The sequence below is a fragment of the Anas platyrhynchos genome, chromosome 2 (assembly GCF_047663525.1).
Source record: "Anas platyrhynchos isolate ZD024472 breed Pekin duck chromosome 2, IASCAAS_PekinDuck_T2T, whole genome shotgun sequence".
In the NCBI taxonomy this organism is placed as follows: Eukaryota; Metazoa; Chordata; class Aves; order Anseriformes; family Anatidae; genus Anas; species Anas platyrhynchos.
In genome coordinates, this window is record NC_092588.1 from 115,819,678 (window position 1) to 115,843,405 (window position 23,728).

Here is a 23,728-nt window from a genome sequence, read left to right on the forward strand (position 1 = left end):
ATGAAATATTAGCAACTATCCAGAACTGGGAAAGTGTGAAAATCTTGTTGCTGTATAAATTATCTGAGACACTCATGCCAATTATAGACTTGCTGTAAGGAAGAGAGACATTGGTAATCATGACAGCGACTGTGTTTGAGTGCCATGTGAATATTCCCAGGCAATTATTCAAATCAATCACTTCTTGTCTGGGTAGGAAGGATTCATCACTATTAGCACCTCGCGTCACGCAGCGACTGAACGGGTGATGCCTCGCTATTTCGGGTGCTCTGAAATCTGCCCGTTTGAGATGACAACACCGGGATGTGGAGCACTGAGGTGGGGACAGGCGCCCACGGGGCTGTGCACCCCACAAGGGTTGCTCTGGGGTAGGAGACATTGCTGTAAATGTGCGATGCACGTGGTTTATTCGCCAGGCTGTCACGAGCCAGGCTGACTGCTTGGATGTGGACCTTTGGTCTGGGCTGATACAGCCGGGCTGACCTCCTTGTATATGTATCAGGAGGTATAATTCAGCCATGCACGTGGGTTGTAACGCATCCCATCCGTTCCTGCTCCCACTTCCCGCAGGCTGCTCACACACAAAGTCTGATTCCAGTTTATACACAAAGCCTGGTTCCAGTTTATACACACAAGGGAGTCACTCAGAGCTGCCAATGCGTCCCTGCCAAACTTTAAGCACCTGATTTTGCATACTAAACGAAAAACTGCTTACATGTCGCTGCTGAAAGTGCCAAGGTGAGGTATCAGCTGGCCTTCAGGACCTCTCGCTGCTGTTAGAGAGATGAAACTATCACCACACGCAAGTGGTAACTTGCAATGGCATTTGTTCTTCAATAAATTAATGAAACAAAGCCTTCACCAAGGGGTAGTTTCCTTTATTTCTGCATGGAAGTGTTTGTACCAAAACAAAGAAGTGGTTAACTCTTCAGGCTGGTGATAGCAAATAAAGATAGGGCTCACCTGTGCTTTCACACGCTCGCTCTCTTGTTCCTAAGAGCTCCTTCTCTTTATTCATGAGCTCTTCAGGGACAGGATTTTTAGCAGTGCCAACTTCTGATTAGCAGAATATTTGCTTTCCTTTTTTTTTTTTTTTTTTTTTTTTTTTTTTTTTAAAGCCTAGTGGCTCCTAGTTATCCATCTGTACCTCTCAGGAAAAATATTTATCACTTGCTGCTAGAACATGTTTTAGGATGCCCAGTTTGAGCAGGTGGCTGTGTCACTGGGTTTGAGACTGGTTCACAGGCTGGAGCTTAAGCTGCTGACATCTGAAAATCACTGAGCTGAGCAGTCCTCTGGAGACCCTCCCTTCAGCCATCTGACTCCTTCAGGTCACCCATCTGAAGTCCTGAGTCTGTCTGATGTTGGTTGAGCTCAGGAGACAATTTTGTGACTTCCTTTTAAGAGTGCTTCTGCTGCAGATCTGTTCACATTCTAGCCTGCATCACGTTTGAGTGACCTTGCTCACTGCTCACCAGAACCGTGCCCTCCTCAGCACCAGCCCTGGATGTTGGAGGAGTTGTAAGAGAAGAGAGAGCTGCAAGGGCTACCAGCAGCTAAAGCCCGTGCCAGTTATTAAAGCTGGTTCCTCCCCTTGGAGTCTGCCTGCTCCGGGAGCCTACGTTGCTAGGAGCTCAGTTTTCAGATAACACGGTGAAATGAATGGAAACAAGTCCAACAGCAAGGCTCCGCTCCACCGGGAACGCAGGACCCCGAGGCTGTAACACAAATTCAGCACCTGTCTGTTTTCTGGAGGATTTATGCACAAGATACACGGGATGGGGATTCTCCAGGGCAACAGCTCCCTGGGCACTCTTTCTTTTTTTTTTTTTTTTTGTCTTCTTGTAGCCTAAACATCTAATGTTTATCCGTGTATTTGGGGCACAGAATTGGGCTCCTTGCGTTCATCTCACAAGAAGTCAGGGCAGCTTTCAGACAGCATCCTTCTCCCCCTCTCACAACACCCAGTCTTCCCCTCCTATGCTCTGTGCCAACAGAAAAATCCTCTCCAGATGAAGCAGCTAGAGCCCCCGGGCTGCCTTCCCCCTTCTCCCTCACTTGCAGATGCCACATCCCATCTCGCTTCCATTATTAAAATGATTTCCGTGGGGTCACCTTCTGCTGCACGCCTGAAATGATGTAGGAAATGAAGCTCTTCCTTTCGGGGCGTTCGGGTGAGAATTGTGCATTTTAAACCTCTCCTCTTGGTTCTTTGATTTTCCATGGATAGCAACTGCGTCGGATATCCACAAAAATATCAGAGGCACGTTGCCTCACACGACGGTACGAGGAGTGAGGTGGGTAATAACAACCACGCAGTGCTTCAGGCCCCCACTGGGTCTCTTTCCATTTGCTTCACAGCGAACCCAAGCAAGCTGCTGCGAGGAGCGTGAGGAAGGTGGCATCCAAAGCACATCTGCACATCAGGGCAGTGATTAGCCCATGCGGCAGGATGCTGGTGACATGCCTTTAATCCTTTTCCCACAGACAAAAATGCTGGGTCCTGTAAAGGGATGCTCGCAATGAAGGCAGAGCTGGCAGCTGGTGTGACATCCCAAACATTCGGTTCCTTGCAGGTGGGTTTGGATTGTTTAAGGCGAAGTGCTGGATTTCTTTAGGAAGTGTAATTCCTGTTTTCTGTGCTTTGCAGGCGAGAACGCTGCCAGGAGTGAGTAATTCTTCGTATGGGCTGCATATGATGCAGTAAGAGACTTGGGAAATGGGTTCTTCCACCAGAGCTTGATTGCAGATCGGACAGGGTAACAGGGATGGAGGAGAGGAGCAGCCTTTGCTGCTTGTTGGAGGGGGTGGCTGAGCTGTTCCTTAGAGAAGGAAATGCAGCAGAAATAGTCCCAGCCCTTTCGTAGTGGCTCCTCGCTAGATACACAGCTGTGTAAAGAAGCAGGGGGCCATCTGCTCAGCCTGCCCCGCAGCGTGTCCTTTTAGCCAGAGAAACCCAAGGTTACGGCCGGGGAATGAGATGTTCTGGACAAAGACTCCAGGAAGCTCAGAAGTATTGGATTCCTGTTTTCATTCGTGCGGCTCTAATAGAAATCTTTATTGATTAAAGCCACAGCATGAAAATCACATTTCAGCTCGAAGACAAATTGCAGTTTCAGGTTGAAATTCACCCCTCTTAATGGTCTCAGAGCTGAGGATGCAGAGAGCCCCCGTTAGTCCTATTTTCAGGGTGTTAGAGGCACACAGATCCCTCTGCTAGTTCCTCTGCACGTGAATGAGCTGTATCCAGAGCACAAGCCCACGGCAGAGCACTGCTAGAGTCTGTCTGAAGATTATTTTATTAGTTCCTAAGTCAAAGATCTGCAAAAGAAAACCTGCTCAGAGGAGAGACACTGAATGGATCTCTTCTCTTTTAAAAACCTGAGTGTTTCCAAAGTAAAATCTAAATGACTATCCTATGTGTAAACTTTGAGACGTGTGCCCACCCTTTAATCTAATTTGCAGTAGACTCTATTTCTCTTCCTCTGTTCCTTTTTAGATTAGAAAAGAAGGTGCACACAAAACTCATCCGAGCTCTAAACATCCCGACTGCTGACGGGAGCACTGTAGACACATTTACGCTACAGATCATTTATCCAAACAGCAGCTAGATTTAACTTGTGGCTATGATGGTGCCAGTCTCTCAGCTGTGGCTCTCGTACTGGGATCATTAACTCCTGTTGGGGTTACCCATGGAAATGAGCTCCGTTTTCTGGTTGCCATTCGACGTGTCCATGGGCAGGGATTTTAGAGCAGCATGAGAGATCTCAAGCAGCACTGAGAGCAGGCAGCCACAGGCAATAATGCCCCCTACTGATACTCGAGCAATTCGAGGGAAAAGCAGCCTCAAATAGCTGAGAAAAGCAATGAAAAAGTCAATCCAAGCACCAAAATCCATGTGAGGAGCGCTGGCACCAAGCTCAGTGCTCCATACCATTACATGCCCAGGTAGCACAGAGAAATGCCCGTGTAGCCACCACTGGAGTCAAACACCTCTAATAGCAAAAGAAAGCTCTGATTTTTGAGCAGCAAGGCTGCTGCTTAGCTTCCTCTTCTCCCCAGCAGCTATCCTGTTGCAGAGCCAGCCTCCCCTCGCAGCAGCACCCCTGACACGCAGCGCAGTGCAAGCTACACCTCCATCCACGCACCCTCAGCAGGACTTAAAGCACAGCCAGGAGCCACAGCCGTGCAAGAAGCAACTTTCCTGAGTACCTAATTTTCTCGTCCCATGTGTATATGTGCTCGAGGACAGGGAAAGAGCCCCCCATTGCCACAAAAGCAGCGTGGTTTGCTTTCTGGTGTGTGGGGCAGGTAAGTTATTTGCTATTACAGACCCAGGCAACCCCCTCCTGCCCATGGACTTGTCTGTAGACTCAAGAAACTTTACTACCACCATCCCAAAACATGTCTGTGTCTCAGTGTGCCCTTGGGAATCCATTCAGACAGTGAAATCCAGTTTCCATTCACAGCAAACATCAGGATGTTAAAACCCTTGGCGGTTTCTTACGCATGTATCAGGAGAGGAGGCAACATAAGCAAATCTAAGCAGAAGTTTTGGACACGGAATGAGGCCTGCATAATGACTGCTTCCATTTCCAGCCCAATAATATAACATATTCCTCCCCACACACTGCACAGCGTGCACACACTAAAACATCTTCTCAAATCCGCCTCCTTCCATACCCCTGAATACACGAAGACTTCCTGGGGTTCCTCCTTTTCGAGTTTCCCAGTCCAGTGTCAATTAAACAGTCCGGCAGGGTGGGACCAGACTCATCCTAGTGCCCAGATTTGAGCATCTGTAGCCATGGCAACTTCTGGGTGCAGTTCTCCCAGTCTTCACGCAACCTGTGATGGGCAAAGGAAGCGCTTGTACCCGGCAAGCGGCTCCGTCTGGCGCCGGTGTCACGTACAGGATCTCTCAGGATGCATTTTTAATTACTCTGTTCTCTTAATTACTCCTTTTGATTTCCCTGGTGAATCGCTGTTCTGCAGTTTCTGTGACTCACCATGAAGCCAAGTTAAGCATTTTCCTTGTCAGTGCCAGGGAAAACCCAGCTCGGAGCCCTGCATCTTCTCTGGGTCAGCACCAAGAAAGCTGAGGCAGCGGGGGAAGGATGCTGGCCCCACTCGGTTACACCCCCTGGTGCACACCATGGGCTTTTTAGGCAGAGGGAAGGATAAAGACCAGGTGTGGGATGTGCATTAGTGGTCATCTCCATCACTTCTTCGCCCTCTCCATCCCCTCCACGGCCATCACCGGGTTGGGATGGGGACACACCTGCCTGTGGGACATGGCGATGGAGAGAAGGTCTCAGGTATGCTCCATCATGGGGAATAAATAGCAATAAACACAATAAAATGGCACTATTTCTCTTTTTTTCTCTCTTTTTTTTTCTCCTTTTTTTTCCCCTTTTTATACCTGGGCAGTAATATGTCTTCTTTTCCTTAAATCCCCCTTTGGTTAGCAGACCCCATAAACGGCCGAGAGTTCGAGGGGTGCCCTTCATCGCCGTCATCTCATCAGGTGAAATGGGGCCGGGGGAGCTGCCCTGGCTTGATGTTTTCCCTCGTGTGTGATGTGGGGTGCTGGTGGTCAAAAAGCAGTGCCACAGAAAGAGCCCACAGCACCCGGGGATTAAGGGAAAGCAATGCAAGGCCAGTACTGCTGCATTTCTGGCAGAGGGCAGCATTGAGTTTTTTATCGTGCCAAAAAAATAATCTGCTCGGCCCTCGGGTGATTATACACAGTTCAGAGTGAAGATGAAGGGAAAACAAGGTTTTCGGGCATGGCAGAGGGAAGGATTTGGCTGCTGTCTGCTCCCAGGGATGCACAAGGTCGTGGGTGCAGAGCACCCCGCAGCAGGGCTGCCACAAGAGCGAGAAAAAGGGGGCACATCAGGCATTTCTTGGCTGTCAAATGGTGTTTTCTGCAGGACCTTGGCAGCCTGTTGCTGTTCTGTGCCCAGCCCTACAGGGTGAGCAGGGCTTGCAGGAGGGTGCTCGGGGAGAAGCGAGAGGCAGGGGTGCAGGGGGAGACCCAGGAACAGCCTCAGACCCCATGGGCCAGCCGGCTGTTTGCATCTAAACATAGGCACTGGGGATTTGGCACTGCTGGACAAGGGCTCCATCACATTTCAGGGTATGAAAGCCTCCGGAGGCAGGTCCTGTTGGGTCCCTGGTTTTGGGGCAGCTCAGGGAGGAAAGCCACACGGAGGGAAAGCAGAAAGTTTGGGAGGACAATCTGGCTGACGCAGTGCTGGTGACAGGACAGGTGCCGTCTCTATTTCTCTCTGCCCTCCATCAGAAACAGGTCCTTCTTTCTTTTCCCTGCCAGCAAGGAACCAAGTCTTCTAATACCCAAATATTACATCCTGTGATTAGAAACAGCCCTTGATTTCGGAGTGCCCAGCAAAAGCTGCATCCAGCTCCCGAGTGCTCCTGCTGTGCCACTGCTCTGGGCTCCAGCTGCGCCTTCGTTTCTGACAGAGAGGAGCCAATTACTATATAAAATTGCTAAAAAACACCGTGAACTTGGACATTGTGTGTGTGTGCGCGTGTGTGTGTGTGCCACCTCCCTGTAGGCATTTTCATTATAACTTTCAGAAAGAAGTGCTCCGTATTCCCTCTCTGCCCGGTCTCATTGTTATTCATTCATCCTCTAGCGGGCTTAATGCTGCTGTCTGCACAGGAAGAAAAAAATCACAATAACAGACAATGAAATCGTGGAAGGAGGAGGCGATTCCCTTTAAACCCGTACTGGGGGCAAACACAAGGGTTCGTTCGTCCTGACCCTTTTTTTTTTGGGGAGCCCTCAGCACGGTGTCAGTCAGAGCAGGTAGCAGGGATGAGAGAGCTGGTTGGGAATATCCAAGGGCCCTAAAATACATCCACGGATCTGGCCAGCACTTCCCTCTGCAGGGACATGCAAGGAGGAGGAGAGAGGAGCAAACAAGCAGCCTTCAGAGGAGACGTCACCCTGCGCTGATCCCTGGTGTCTCCGACAGTCCCTGTAAGCAGTTTTATTTGTCTAAATCGCGGCTGGCTCTACCCAAATATTGATGTGCCTCTTGGGTGGCTTTCAAAATATTTAAAGGCCTTTGGTCATGCCGAGCAAAGGTTTTCAAGGGAGCACGAGGCTTGCAAGACGACACCAGCACCTATGTCACTCGGCTGCTCTGGGATAAGCTCCCCACCGCGCGGCGCAGGCACACGCATGGATGCGATCCAGCTGTCCTTCGGGCAGGCATTGTGCAGCCCTCTGGGGCAAAGGATATTTGGACGAGGAAAGGGAAATGAGGAGATTCCTGCCTCACCCAGTCCCTCGTTGCTTTAGGAAGGATGCAGGCACGTAGAAAGTTTTACCTAGGAGCCGTGACAAATTACGGTCTTTTTATGGGTCTGGTGCAGGGCTTGGGTGTTTCATCCCTCCCGGCCTCCAGGTGACCGAGCACCTGCAGGAAAGAGGATGAGGGGATTAAGCCCCCTGACTGAGCGTGCTGCTGCTTCACCCCCAGCTAACGGCACATGATGGGGCTGGGGACAGACCCATCACATGCACCATGCACCGCCTGCGTGGACGGGCAGGGTTTGTAGGATTTGTGGGAAAGGAGGGAAAAGAGCTTCCTGGGGAAGGCAGAATTTGTAGGATTTGTGGGAAAGGAGGGAAAAGAGCTTCCCAGGGGAAACATCTGCCCTCGCGGTACCTTTTTAATTATTGAGATGCCAAAGCTGGCAGAGGCTGCAGAGCGGATTGACTTGGTAATCATTTAGAAGAGGCCCAGCTGCTGGCGAGGATTCCCATGTAGTCATTTTCCAACTGGGTAGAGGGAGAAATAAACTCCTCGCGTATTTATTGTTATTACGGCCTGTCAATTACGAGGATTTATTCATTCTTGCCCAGCTTACTTTATCACTTAACTATTGCTGCCGTGACGCTGTTACGCAGGTGCCGGCGCGATGGCAAGGCATGCTCTCTGAACCTACAAGCAATTCATCTTCCCAAGTCTCAGCAGCACCCCACAAGGTGCTGAGCACAGCACCACGAAGTGCTTTCCTCGGGTTTGATTCAGCAGAGCACCGGAGCACACACACCATAACACCTTCATGCCAGTGTGAAGTGCAACGAGACCCATCCCCTTAGCGTTTCCCAGGGCTTTACAGACTGCCGCCTTAAACAATCCCGTCCCCCAGGCTCACGTGCTAATGAGCACGCACTTAAACCCTCTGAAATTGGATTTTCAGCACGTGTAAATCCCCTGTATGCTGAGCCGGGTCCTGCATTTGAGGCAGGTTACCGAGCTCTTTAGGGAATGAGGGGAAGCTGCTGTCTTGCTGTTCACAACGCTCATTGAAGCACAGCCGAGGATGCGGTGGGGGCTTAGCACAAGGGTATTGTTTCTCGGTCCGAGGGGAAGTGGCTTGTGACGCCGTTTTCCTCAGGATCTGTGGCTACTCCAGAGGGAGGTTCTGGGATCTGCTGGTAGAGACAGGATTTCCTCCTTATTTCTCTCCTCTCCTCTCCTCTCCTCTCCTCTCCTCTCCTCTCCTCTCCTCTCCTCTCCTCTCCTCTCCTCTCCTCTCCTCTCCTCTCCTCTCCTCTCCTCTCCTCTCCTCTCCTCTCCTCTCCTCTCCTCTCCTCTCCTCTCCTCTCCTCTCCTCTCCTCTCCTCTCCTCTCCTCTCCTCTCCTCTCCTCTCCTCGGTGTCACCCTGACACCTTTCCCCCAGCATGGGACAAATGCTCACTTGTCCTGACAGAGATACTGCCTGGCTTTTCAGAAGGGATCCAGCCTTGATTCAAACAAGAAGAAAAACCACCTTTTATATATTTATTTTAGTCCTTTAAACACCGCAAATAATCACCATTAGTCGTGCAGATGGAAAACCTGGCTTTCCTTCCCCCCACTGCCCCTGCTTGATAAACATGGACAAACACTTCCCCAGCTCCCTGGGAAGCTTTGCTTTTCCAAAGCAAACCTCAAACCAGCGCTTCCCAGCTGCTCTTGTTGTTTGTAGTCCCAGAGAGTGCTTTGGGGTACAAAAAAACAACCCCTGATGCCTAAAAATAAGCCTGAACTTCTTCAAGCCAGGAGGCTATATTTCAAGATAGGCAGAAAATTATCCAAGACCAGGGCTAATCTCACTAAAGCCATGGATGTGATCCCTGCCCTCACCCCGCTCCAGGAGGTGACCACTTCTTTCCACCGGCAGTGCCACGGGCTCGTGCTTGGTGCCCTGCGTGTCCTTTGTCACCTTCTTGTTCTCCTGCACCAGAAAAATCAAATGCATTTCTACCCCCAAACCCAGCAAGGAATGGTTAAGCAAAGCAGCAGGCATTATATTTTACTGAAATAAAGAAAAAAAAAAAAAAAAAAGACTGACACCTTTATATTTTTATAAACCTGAAGGTCTTGGCTCGGGCTCTCTGACAGCGTTCCTTCCACACGAAACAAATATAGAAGAAACGCGACAGCTGGATATATTAGCAGCCCGAACGCTGCCTTCAGTCTAACGCTGTGTGTTATTGCAGGTTTGAAATGTTATTCCTGCTGCATATACAAACCCTCGCTCTTTAAGAGATTTATTCCCTCGCTCCCCTCACACTTCCCTTCCCTTCGCACCGCCTGTCTTTGCGCTTTGTCTCCTGCAGTCCGGGGCTCGCCTGCCCCTGTGAATCATCGAGATTAATAAAACAATTTATCAGGCATAAAGTGGAAATGGTCTCCTCTCTCCTTGCACGCGGCGTGTCTCGGTTTGGTGCCCAGAAACATCTGTGCTTTGCGGGTCTGCTCGCTTAATGGGGTGATGCCCACGGCTTCCGCAGCGAAAAAGCATCCTGGGGGCTCTCTTTGGGAGCTTTTAGGGTTGGATGAGCTTACCTGCCTGCACCTCCTCTGACATGGTTTATAATGGGCTTTGAGAGCTTATTGATGGGTTATGAGCTGAGGGAGCCCTGCGCTTGTACAGGAGGCTCTCAGCACTAACAGGGAACCGCAGAAGCAAGTCCATCCACAAGCAGCCTCTTTGAAGCACCTCAATAAACCATCCCCCAAGCCCATCCCTGGGACCTGCACCCAGCATGCTGCCACAGCCCAGGGAAAAACCCAAACATGCACCTAGAGCTTTGGTATGAGCCTTCCTCCATCAGAAATGGAAGCAAAAAATAATTTTATTGGGAGACAAAGGCTTCAAGGAGACCTGAAAGATCCTGAATTCCCCGTTTGGTGCCTGAGCTGCTGCTCTCCTCTCCACACTGGCACGGTGCAGGTAGTGGCGGTGAGCACCCAGCGGGACCCCAGCCGGCACAGCCTGCCCTCTCCTTCTGCACACTGGGATGTTCAGGGAGCTTCACCTGCCTGCTTTGGATCGAGCTCACAATTTGTTCCCGTCTGGTTTAATTTGCACCTCAAAAATTAAAACCAACTTCCATACTGTTATCAGGCAGCAGGTCTGAGCACACGGCTACGAGGCTGCTATTTTCGTGTACGTGTGAGCTCAGCTGAGCTCAGGGTTCATTGCAGTGCTTGTGTTTCTCAGCCCAGAGCTACAGGACTGGGGAGCTGCAGCAGTGCCAGACAGCTTTCATGAAACATTTTTTTAAAGTGTCATCGAGCTGCACAATGCAAGGGCATCTTAAGACCCCAAAAGGGAAACACCGAAGTTCACATTTATTTATTTATTAATTTAAGACCTGCCATTAATTACTGCTGCTCCCAATATTCACAAAAAAGCAAAATATTGCATAGAAAAACCTCCATGTCCACAGGCCACCCTGTAGTGTGGGACCCATGTGGCCAGTGGGGAAGTCCCCAGTCCCCCCAGTTTCTCCTTTCACCAGGCACATGCACAAGGGGGGATGCCAAAACAGAGCATTCGACTGAAGGAGAAGAAAACAGTGGCCTGGAGCAGATCCCTAGCAAGGGTATAGGAGAAGTGCAGGTGTACAGTGAGTCTTCCACAGGGAGATCCCACCGTGATGCCCCTTTGTGCGGCAGCACTTGAAGGGTTCTTCCCTCTTGAATTTGCCAGGTTGCTTTCCGACCCCCTAGGCAGCTCCTGGCATTCACAACATCCTGTGCCAACAACCTCAGAGGGCAATGATATGTTGAAATACCTTTCCTCTTCTTCCTCCTTCTCTTCTTTCTTCTTCTTCTTCTTCTTCTCCTCCTCCTCCTCCTCCTCCTCCTCCTCCTCCTCCTCCTCCTCCTCCTCCTCCTCCTCCTCCTCCTCCTTCTCCTTCTCCTTCTCCTTCTCCTTCTCCTTCTCCTTCTCCTTCTCCTTCTCCTTCTCCTTCTCCTTCTCCTTCTCCTTCTCCTTCTCCTTCTCCTTCTCCTTCTCCTCCGTCTTCCTCATTTTCTTCTACTTCTTCATCTTTGTCTTCTTCTTCATCTTCATCTTCTTCTTGAGGTTATCACGGCAAGCACAGGGGGGTGCAGCTCCTCCTGCTCCTGCAGGGCTCCCCTGCTGCCCCCACACCTCCCCTCCCACCTGGCAGCCCCTGAGCACATCACCATCTTTCATTTTCCTTTAATTACTGCTCCTACCTCCTGCCACCGAGAAGCTGCCCGCCCCGCATTGCTTGAGCAAGGAAGGATATTTTACCATCACTGAGGCAGGCTGGCCAGCAGTACCCCATATGTTTTGGTATCTGACTGGCTTTGAATGAGGACCAGCTGTGCAGTACACTGAGGACTGAGCACACGCAGAAGCTATCCTGTACTCCTCTGTATCAACATCGGGGCTCAACCTTCATCAATTTTCTCTGCCGCATGTTGTATTCCAGTATTCCCATCCCACCTCCCGCTGTTTCGTGCCCTTTCTGGCTGCTCACTCAATGGGGAGCTGAATAAAATGGGTACAAAAGGAGGCTATGGCAAAATTTGCACTGACATTTGCCGGCATTGTCCTTGTTTTCTGGTAAGTGCAATGCGGAATGTGCCTGATATTTATCAGGGGAAAAAATGTCACCTCCTACCCCTTCCTCCTGATTAAAAAAAAAAAAAAATGAAAAAAAAAAAGAGGGAGACAGAGGGAGAAAAAAAAAAAAAAAGCAGCCCAGGAGCTTCAGTGCCTTGTATTCTTGTACCAAAGGCACTCAGAGCCACCGTGAGTGTGGTTAAGCACAGATGCGCGGCGTGCACCCCAAGGAGGAGATGATGGTATCTTCAGTATCTCCTTCCTCCCACTGGGTTACTCTAAAAGCATACGATGTGTTTCTCATCTCTGCACCCCACACCTGATGTTCTGGGATTTGCCTGGCCACTACACTCGTACCACTGCGGACCTTTTGCATCCCCACAGTCCCCTGTGTGAAAGCCATAAGGAAGGGTTCTGTGTTCCCCCTCTTCCTTGGTCAATTCTGCCTCCTTCCCTAAGGAAAAATGCCGTAACAGGAGCTCCTGCTCAGATGGAAAAACGTGGCCTAAACATCAGTCCCTCCTTCTTTTCATGTGTCTTCTCCCCTTTCCACTTCAATTTGTGCTCAGCTGTGCGATACTCGGGGGAAAAGTCTATTGATTTGAATGGCACAAACTACAGTTTGTGCCATAGCTTGGACGTATGGGTGCATTTCATGTGTGCATCGGTGCTTTTGTGTGCAAGTATGCATGTATGCAAACATCCGAGTAGCTCCAAGTATTGCACCTGTATATTTATTATGCATTATAATGTATGGCATTGGAAACGATGGCATGTAGGTGTAATACGTAATGCAAATGTCATATGCAAACAATTTATCTAGTGTCACAACAGCAGGGATGGAAGACAACGAACACGACCCTCGGCAAATCCATCAGGTTTACGTTTTACATTGCACACTCGCTCAATTTGCTGGTGATGGCACGAGGGAAGCAGCTGTCATCTGCACTTTGTGTGGAAGCGGACGCAAGGCGCAGGACGGCGAGCGGGCTGATGCAGTGCCTTTTATTACCCAGATTGAGGGTGGCAGACAATTTATTTGCTAAAGGCCAACAGCAAATAATCTTTTCTCTGTGAAATGAATTTAGGCAGCTTGAGGTGGGGCCAGAAAGCAATTAAGTGTATTATTAAAGCCAGGCAGGAGATTGTAATCGTACATATGTATATTATGTACATACATATAGAAAGGCAAATATGTCTGCAGCTACCTTTGGAACCAATATTCAAGTCTGAAACGAATGCAATAAGGCTAGAAATTAAGTGCTTATCTTCCTTTGCTAATGTGTAATCTTTGCCTTTAATCATCCCTACTAATTATTCCGCCGCACCGAGTTTTTGCCTTTCTGCAAAGCAGGGAAGTTAATTTTGCTGCGGTTTTTGGATATTCAGACCTCTTTGGGGCAGCAGAGGTGGGCTGCCCACGGGCAGACGCCTGTCCCCGGGCTCCTCGCCTCCTGCCCCGGGGGAGGAGAGGTTCCCGAGGCTGGTGGTGGCGGTGGGATGCGGGGCTGGATGTTGTCTGTCGTCAAGGAGACAAGCATCCAGGCCGTCAGCCCCAGCCACAGGATGATAAATGTTCGCTGGAGTGCCTGCAGCTTTTGAGAAAAAGTCATCAGGAATCTTCTGCAGCACACAGAAGGGGTTTTGCCTCCCTTACTTCGGGGTCTTTTTAACGCAGGAGGAACAGAAAACAGAAGGTTCTGCGTGTGGCTGTAATGGAGACACAGGCAGAGATGTTACCTCTGCACAAAATGTTAATAAATGTATGGAGAGAACATTTTCCTCTATCATAAGAGCCAAAATGACACAACTTGGTGCAACCATGCAAGAAGAGGGAGATGGGGCCAGCTGGTCCACCAGGACCTCAGGTGGCATCAAGCACCCTGGGAAGCATTGCCCTGTGTCTTCTTGCTTGTCCTGAGCAAAGCTGATAAAAAAATGTTCTGGTTAAACACTTTATTATCACAGATTGCCCTTTTACACAAAGTCAAATGCCCTCTGTATTGATTTTGATAAAAATATGCTTTTCTTTGTGTAAGCAAACTGAGGGAAAAAAAAAAAAAAGTGTTCTGGTCTTATTTAAACATCACAGATCCACTGTTTTATTGAAAGCCTTTCAGCTAAACCAAAATACACTTTTAAAGTGAGTTTTTAATTCCAGAGGACATTTCAATTGTTTTATTTCATTTTATTTTGGATTAGGAGTGGAATAAATAGAGGAAACTACAAGGATGGAAATCATCCTGGTAATCTCTGCATAAGCCGATACGACTGTCGCGTGTCTGCTTCAGGGCTCTGTGGCAGGACCGGGCTGAGGCTCAAACCAGTGCAGTGCAATGAGATACAGCCCAAATAATGCAGCAGCTGGCACGGTGCTCAGCCAGCTAAAGGAGGTCACTGAAAACAATGCCAACCCACACCACTTAATATAAAATGTACTTTTCTCAAACTACCTAGGTGCCTTTGATGAGACGATAAATTTTGCTGAAAGAGATTAAAAAAAAAAAAAAACAAAAAAAAAACACACTTTGCTTGGCATTGCACGGCAATGGCTTAGAAAGCAGAATGGCACAAAATCAATGTGTCAATGTTGGATTGAATTAAGCAACTACAAGCTGCTTAACGTCTACCTCTTAAAATATATCGCGAAGAGGAATCACCTTCTCTCTGCGTATTGCTCGCAGACCACTTCAGGGATCGTTTGCTTTGTCTCCATCACGGCTAATATTTCTCCTGACTTCTCAGAGGAAAGCCTCGTATCCCCGCCGGTGATGCCTGTGGGTGGCACAGGAGCTGCTGGATGCACGGGTGACAACGAGAGGGTGTCACAGAGCAGTGACACCTGGCCAGCCACGTGTGAGCAAGAAATACTCGGTCTCCCAGAGCTGAGCATACAGCCGAGCATACAGGCTGAAGGCCAGGAGATGTCGACGAGGCAGGAGCCTCATCAGCAGTTTAACACCCTCGGATGTCCTGGCAGAGCCTCTGCACCACCCAGTGCTCAGACACCCCTCGTCCCCAGCCCAGCTCCTTCTCCTAATGCTTGCCAACCTGCCTGCTGCTGTATTAAAGACTCACCAGAGCTGCAGAGCTCTTTAATCACCATTTTGAGGCCTTGCATGCCCTACGGAGATGGGCCTGCAGGCATTTCATACTCCCGGCCTCCTGGCAGGCTTCCTGCACCCAGATCATCTCCTGGGGACCAGGGGACGTGGGAGATCGCCTGGCTGGGCCCCGGTGGCCCAGGGTCTCTGGGGGACTCACTCAGAGGCAGAAAACCTCCATCCTTCAGATGCTGCTAATAAATCGTTGGCTTAATGGCTTCGTGCCTGCGTGCCACGCTTTATGACCTCTCAGGATGTTATATGCCACATAAAATGTGATAGGTCATTAAAGAGAGAAAGTAATTAGCTTGTATTTATACTGAGGCCTGCAATTAAATTATGTTCCTCTAATATCAGGCATCCCTTTTTACATATTGCTTGCTTGGCTAGTACCTTAGCAAGACGCTTTGGTTCTAGAGATTTTGGAAGACCCTTTATCACCCAAATATCTGACTACCCTTCAGGAAGCACCATCACCAGGCAGGAGAAGATCACCAGCACACCATCAGAAAGGTTACACTGAGGGCATCTCTCCCTCTTCTGGAGGCTACATCCCCCTCACAGGCAGACCAAAGAGCCATGGGCCCTTTCCATGGGCCCAGAGACTGCAAGGTGCTGATGTATGGCAGGGATGCACCGCTGAGGATGCAGTGACAGAGGGGAGGCACTGCCGAAGCCTATAGGAACCTAATATCTTTGTGCCATCCGCTCCCCTGTGCAATGTGTCTGCGGCTGGCCAACAATGCAAACGCAGCGGTGGGGAATGCGGGGGGAGCGCACGGCGGAGCTGTATTTCCTTACCGAGTAAGGCTAAAAATATCAGTGACCTTTCCGAGCTCTGTTTTTCCGTGGTTTGGAGCAGAGTTGTGAAATTTGGCAGGTGCAAGAGGCCTTTGGGGTGTGCCTTCTGCTGTTCCTGTGAAAATCTTCCCAAATTTGGGCTAGGTAGAAGCCTTTGGAAAACAAGACCATATGTTAAGACGCATGTAGGAACTTCGGCGACTTGGTGGTGATAATTTTGTCCTCGGGGAGCCCCCTTGCCCTTTCCTGTGTCAGTGCCTGGACCTGGGGTCTCCACCCCGACACTTCCAGCCCCGGGGTCCCCACAGAGTCAGGGTAGAGCCCACAGACCCACCTCTGCTCATGGGGATTGCTCTCAGGAAAAAGCTCTGTACGAGCCGCATGCATTCACCTTGGGTATGCGAGCATGGAAGCGAAATAACCCAAGTTACACGTTTTTGCCACGCACACAGCTGTGGGGAGGGAAGGTCTCGTTCCCGAGATCTGCCTGCATAACCACGATGAGGAAGAGGATGTTTTGCTTCACAGTAGCTTACTCATTTGCCTACAGTTTAATTAAGCCCCTGAGAAGTCGTTGGCTGACACTGCTTTCTGGCCGGACAGGTAAGAGTCGCTCTCAGCCAAGCCCAAGGGATATTTGCCTCACCCAACTGGCGTGGTGAGTGGTGGCAGGTCGTGGGCTGGTGGTGACACAGGGACGTCCTTCCTGTATGAGCCATGGACTTCTCCACATCTAGAAAATAAGGGATTTTTGCTTGCTTGTAGCTCCAGCTGTCTTGTTTTGGGGGTGGGTGACCTTGAGTCAGGGGAGAGCTCCGAGGCACCCCGTTCACCCAGAAGGGACAGCCATGAGCACTGGGAAGGACTGGGCAGGTTGTGGGTGGCAGGCAGGTGGTGATGGGGGAAAAGCTGGTGGTGAATTGAATGGGAATGGGGATTACTTGGGAGAAAAAGGTGAAATTTGACTCAAAGGTAAGGAAGAGACATGGCCGGGGAGCAGGAAAATAATGTATTCAGCACTGGTCTCTCTGTGCCCAAATGCAGATTGCTTCCTAATAGAAAGGCTGTTCGGTGAAGGACTCTCCATCCTATTTGTGAGAATGCAAAGCCCTTCTCCTCCTATTCACGGCTGGGTAACAGTCCTTGTGGCGAGCACATCAGCTGCTCACGCAGGACAGAAATCCTGGAAAGGCTGAGTGCAAGTTTAGCCAAGCCAAATGGCACACGAGCTTTCCAGAGAGCGCTGGCAGAGACTGCTGATTTTCAGAAATATCTATTCTTTTAATATCCAGCGAACACGTTCATTAGATAGTTATTTTTAAAGGGATGAAATGCACTGGGAAATAACGTCAGTGGCAAACGTGTCCGTCCTTGTCCATCCATGCCGTCCGCTGTGACAACACCGTGGCTGATGTTCAGCAGTGATTACCTAGGCAGGTGCTACCTCTGGGGCCAGTTCAGGACAACTGAATTTGGTTGGGGTTTTTACTCAGGTGGCACACTGCACGGTCAGCCACCGTCCCCCTGACCACGTGTGGTGCCTGTCAATGCTTTTTCTACAGCCTGATGCTTTGCAACCTAAAAAGCAGGCTAACATTTTAACAGATGCAGCCTGCCTCCCTTCCCAATCCCCTTATAGGAAGGGTTCATTGGGAGGTTAATAGGATGCTGAGGAGAGGGACTGATTAAAATGAAATTAATCTAAATTAAATTAGGGGAAAGTCACCTAACCCACTCGGTTCATAAGATTTCATAGCCGGGGCATTACAAGGAAGATGGCTGAGAAGTGAGGGATCCAGCCCTGCGAGTGGTCCTGACTGGGTATCCCCCATCTGAACTCAGCACCGGGGTTTGCCCCAGTAAGACCAGTATGAGAAGTGGCCAGCAGCCAGCAGCATGAAGCACTGGCTCTGCCTCCCCAGGAACAGCATCCCCAGCAGCATCTACTGCCACAAGATCTCATGGCCACGCAGGGAACAGGGGCTGTGCCCCAACAACAGCTTCTGTAGGGCAGCCACATCCCGGCTGTGGGGCAGGACAGGACCCAAGAGCTGTCAAGAAGCAGGGGGCTGGGGGCAGTGGGCTTGCTGTGAGAGCTGGGCCACAGCCTGCAAGGTCTCCCAGGCATCCTGGAGTCTTTGAGAAAGCATTTTGCACCTGTAAGGGTGTTTTAAAGTAATAACAATAACAATCAGCAGAGCTATGCTCATCCCTAATGCCATTAAAGCTGTTCCATAAAACAACAAAGCTCTCCATGGGTACCTCCAGGATGCCCATTCCCCCAGCCTCGGCATTCAGGTGGTTGTGTGCTGCCGCATGTAGCAAGGCAAGCTCTTTTCTCAGCACGTGAAGTTAGAAAAAATGCTTCAGAAACAAATGGTCGCCAAATTCTCAACATCCCAGGCTGTGTAATACAGTAGCCAACACCCCCAATATACACGTAGCCACGTGTGCTTCATTTCAAGGTATCTGTATTTGCCTATTTATCTGGATTTATGCTTTTTTTTTTTGCTCTTACTTTACTAAGAGAGGCTCTTTAAACTCCATGGTGTGCAATATCTCCTTCTATGGAGGTATTCATCTCTTCACAAGATGAAACAATATATATGCAAATGCGCATTAATACATAAAACCTGAAGTAAGACATCCACGTCTACACTTTGATGCACTAATCTGGGCCCAGTTACATTGACACAGATGGAGTGAATTATTGGAGGAGAAAAAGCACATCTGTTAAACGTTATTGTTTAATTAAGCCATTAGCAACTGAAAGACAAGAGCCTTTAAATTGTAGCATTTTGTATTTATTTCAGGCTGCGGAACTTGTATGGCTCCCCCGGCACCTGGAGTGTGCGGCATCCTTTAGTGCCATCACCAAAAAGGAGCTATTGCCTCTACCCTGCCGATGGGGAGCTGAGCTTTTTTGCCATCAGCCTTGTCAGGAATTTGGGAAACAGAGACGTGGTCTGAGGTTAACATCTTACTGCCAACTTGCTTCATCAGTTGGTGTTGGGAAGCCTTGCAGGAGCTCCAGCTAACCTGTCACCTGCAGGTGAGGGTCTCTGCACCCAGTTAGCCTGGGCGTGGGGTTTGGAGCACACAAAATCTTCTCCTACCTGCCTGCCAGGCTCTGTGCACGTGGCCTAAGAAATTGGCAATAATCCTTTATTACAGCTGCGGGCTCTCCCTGGAAATCTTATTCTCCCGTTCAATTTTACAGTGAATAAATTTCCTAGCTGGAGGGAAACTTCTTCCTGCGATGGGGGACAGGATGTCTTCGTGAGACATTTTACCAATGGATTTACTGCAATGGAGAGGTAAGGAGCATAACGTTGTCTTGCTGAGAATGCCCAAGGGGAGCAGCCCATCATCACCCTGAGGACCAAAGGTGAACTGCTGGACTGCTCGTTTTTGTCCTTGCCTTGTCCTCACCTGCAGAAGTGGAAAACCATTTCTTGTCTGCTCAGCGTGGGGGCATCGCTGCTGGTGCAAGGAAGAGGAGATGGTGCTTAGGTGAATGAAAATAAATAACACAAAGCTCTTCGTGCAGTGCTAAGGTGACATTCAGAGAAGCCGGGTCACCGTATGAGGCTGAGAAAAGCCCCCCTTAGAGGAAGAAAACAGCAATATCTGGCCCAGGGGATGCACCCTGCAGCTTGTGCCACCTGGTATCTGCCTCTCCGCCACCTCGTGCAGGGAATTTCAGACCCCTTTATGAGCTGTGTTTGCTGCTGAGATGGAGACTTGGGCATTCTTCTTGTTCTTATCTTGTTGCTCCTATAATAACTTTTGGATCCCTTGCTGGGGTCGACCAAATTTCACAGCGGACTAGAGAGCTTAGAGATATTAAATATCCAGGAGGAGTGCAAAAATGGGCATCCGTAAAGAAAAAGGAGACCCGTTTAGTGGCTTCAGTGTGGAAGAGGTGAATAGGATTAGCTCTTATCTTTGCAGAGGAATCCAGGCTTCGTTAGTTCTGCTGCCCAAGCAATGCCCGGCCGCTGTTGTGACGGCGGATATTAGGGTCATGAGCAGTGCCATAAATAGTTAATTTAGCTTTTATGTGCCATTTACACCACTTCTGCCAACAAAGTGACACATGATAAATACAAGCAAGAAAGGCTTTCAGCTTTAAAAATAGATTTATTTTTTTTTTTTCCACTCTATATGCTGCAGGAGGAAGGCCTGACTCTGCTCTCACTGAGGCAGGCATAAAACAAAATTAGCTACAGAGAAATGAATGGGGATGCATCTATCAAAAATGTGCAAGTGGCAGCAGAAATGGCCTCTTCTCTTTTAAACTTCTTCCTATTCAATACTGCACAAACGTATTTATTTATTTGATGCAATAACCTTTTAGGACTGATGAAATTATACTCCTGCCCCTCGAATCAGAGCTGATGTCATTCAGGAATGAACACGGATGCATCTCAATGGAAAATCAGCCTGAATGGAAAAGTGTAAAAAATATAAAGTGTCTCCACGGAGGGCCAGCATCTACTTTGGTTCCCTAGGAAGGGCTGAAGCGGTTGTGCTCAGCACTGGCAGGCTCCACTCAGCCATCCTCATCCTGAGCCTTTGGCCTCAGCTGGGCAGGGTGAAGCCCCCGTGGGACCTAGGCAGGTCGACAGATGGTGTGGGAATGTCCCAAGGGGTATGGCAGGGAGAGGAGGAGGAAGAGCTCCCCATAGGACAGCAGAGAATCCCTTTTCCCCAGGAGCTGGATCCCAGGGCTCTGCTCGCTGAGGCGGCGGTGATCTGAAAGCTAACCAAAAGCGCTGCTGCTATCCCAGAGTACCGCCTTAAATAATTGAAAAATGAATAATTAAATTAAAAGAGGATTATTTCCCGCAGACAAGCAGAAAATTGCTGCCTGCGGGACAAAGGGCGATGGTAAGGCTTCATTTTCTGCAGCCAGCAGCGAGGTGATGGGAACAACACCTGCGGAGGGCAGGAAGAGCCCCCCCTGGGTTACCTTGGGCTTTTTTGGCTCCCGGTTTCTCTCCCCCTTGTGTTTTCCCAAATGTAGGGATGCTGATTGCTGGAGGAGGAAGCAAATCAGGAAACACGAGACGTGCCCTTATGCGTGAATGTCAGCCCTGGGGTGTGGGGGAATCTGTTTACATACAGGCACACGAGGGATTTGCACAGCCCAGTCCTGCTGACTGATGGTTAGCTGCTAGACATATCTGTGGGATACATTTCTATGTTTAGTCCCCTACGTTTATTTTACCAGTGAGTGTGAGGGGATGTGCACATGAGCTTTGTTCTGGCACCTTGTAAGAATGGTATTTCATGGCACTATTATTTTTCCCGAAGATGTATATATCTGTTTGAGCAGATGACACATCGTAAGAGTCTGTATTTCTCATGAACTATAATTAAAAATGAACAACTCCCTGCATAGGATAACAATACCATAATATACTTGCTCTCCTCACGGAAATTTAAACAAGTTGACATGCTGAGTGAATAATGATCTTACATTTATACCACACTTATTTTCCCTGAGCACTGAAAGCCCATGGTACACGAATATCGAAACCATGTGAAATATTAGAGTGGGGCCTGAACACGTCCAGCAGGAACCGAGCTGTGCTCCTCCACCCTTCCTCCTCCCCAGTGCCTCAAGCTCTCCTTGCCCTCCCAAACCTCCTACCCGGCCGCCCCATCCCTGTGGTATCCCACTCTCTTCTTTGTGCCTTTCGGATCTGGAAGGCCTCTTTTTGTTCCATGTCTTTGCCTTCTGACAGCCCTCCTCACCCCCTCCTTAAAGCTCCAGTTTCTCCAGCAAAGCACTCTCTTCGCTCGCCACATCAGCACTGCTTATGAAAGGTCAGGGTACTTTGCCAGGAGCTGTGGCATTTTCTTTAAGTCCATCTTCTCATCTCTCTGGCCAGAGACTTCATGGTCCCCAAGGGGGTGGCCATGGTTGTGACCGGGCTGTCACAAACCAGATGTCCACGATGGTGTCATGGGATTCAGAGAGACACGTGCAGCCCTGTTAGTCCCCCTTCCTCCCTCCACTCCATACTCATCATCGCACCATTTATATCTGAAAAACACGAGCCTGGCCTTTCGGTAACAGATTTCTCATCCTGCACCCCCCTGTGCCAAAGCAGATGGGCAGAGGAAGCTCAGAGAGTAAATAACGTGCTTGACACCGCATAGCAGGGCTGTGGCAGAACAATTTCTGGGTGCCAGCCCCGGTCTCAAATCCAGCCCCAGGAACACAGCGATGAGTTTCCCTCCTGCCTTGATGCCTGCCTGGCCAGATGAGCACACGGCATCTTTGTCCCATGGCACTGTGACAGGGCCCGAGGACCTGAGGGATGCCAGCCACCTGTGTGGGATAAAGGCACTGGTCTAGGACCAGGGGATGAGGGTATTCTGCTTGGGCTCTTTGGTGAGGTGCTCGCTTTCCCTGGCTTGTCTGGAAGCACTAAAGTACAGGTTTTGCAAAGGTGTGTCAGCCCTGTAGTTTAATCAGTGAGCACTGGCCCTTTTCATCTTCAAAGCCCTGCGGGACTGGCCTGCCGGAGCCTCCTCTCATCAGCCACTCCAGGGGAAGAAGCGGTGGCAGAGAGCAAAGGCTCCAGGGCTCCTCAATGCGAGACACCGACACAAGCACCAGAGCATCCGTATGGGGCCAACCCGATGTCCTGCCTCCCCTGCATCCTGTCTGAGCACGGGTGGGTGCCGATAAAAAGGTGTAAAGCCAGCGGGGCCGGCACGGAGCATCCTCCCTGCCAGTATGCCTTGAAAAATGAGCGATTCCTTTCTACACCCAACACCTCTGCTGATGATTAAAGCATTGACTCGTGCTTTTTGGCTTGTGGCGCTTGCATTGTGCAGGACCGTTCGAGTCAAAAAAAGGAAACGCTTTGATGATCTTAATCAGGACTTCCCTCCAAACACGCATTTCCGTGCCTGCTGCGGCGGGAGCCAGCAGAACACTCTGCTACCCGAGAGCCTGCATCCGAAATGCTCCTCCACAGCCAAATGTCACCAGAAACGGGGAAAAATACAGCCCTGCTCGCAAACTGTTAGCCAGAGCAAACAAAAAAGTCCTCCCACATCCCAAGAGCAAGGTTTCTGGTAGGCAGCCCGGTGTCAGTGGAAGATCAATGCATTTACGCCTGGTTTCAAAGCCTTGGAAGCGGAGAGGAGCTTCTCCATCAATTTTGGGGGGTTGGATCAGGTCCTCCGGGAGCACCCATCATCAGAAGCAAGACTGGCCATACGGATCCAAGCTCAAAACTGTGTCAGGAGAGCACGCTGCAATGCTCTGAGTAGGCGCCGAACGACTCTCCGCACGCTATCGATCCTCCCTTCTAGCTTGTGAAGATGTTTTATATACGTTGCATCAGAGGTAAAATTTACCCAAGGAATTTAATAAACTGCAAAGACAGCACGCAAACTTTGCACTACTTGCAGATTAAAAAGTCATCCGCTCCCCAGCGACTTTCTCTTGCACGTACCAAAGAAGTCCAAGTGTGGATAAATTTAACGCAGCTGATTCTCATTTTTGCTTCTGGAAAATGTTGCCCTGGAAGATCTCAGAGTCAAGCTATACATCTGTCACTCCCTCCAGTCAAGTCCTTGGGAATCTATATTTATAGTCCTAGGTTTGGTACAGTTAGAGCCTGTGCCAAAGCCTACTGCAGTCAATGGAAATCTTGGGGAAAAAAAAAGCCTTGGAAATGTTTTAGAAAAGCACAGTTTTGACTAGAATATGCTAAAATATTAGAGTGTGTACCCCCACAAAAAAAAAAAAAATCAAAAACATTTTTCAAACATTTCAAGGAAAAAACCTAGCTGGTGAGGGGCTCCCTAGAGCAGATTGTGCAATCAGCTGTGGATGTGCACTCCAGAAAATGCTCGGGGCAGGGGGATTACTTGGGCA

General features: G+C 49.5%; 1 long non-coding RNA gene across 1 annotated transcript; it reads left to right on the top strand.

Annotated features, from left to right (window-relative positions):
* Nucleotides 1-18,625: 18,625 nt before the first annotated feature.
* On the top strand, nt 18,626-21,849 carry LOC106020596 (uncharacterized). The gene is made up of 2 exons (XR_001196139.5): nt 18,626-18,874; nt 19,043-21,849. It is a non-coding gene; the product is annotated as an uncharacterized lncRNA (long non-coding RNA).
* Nucleotides 21,850-23,728: the final 1,879 nt, after the last annotated feature.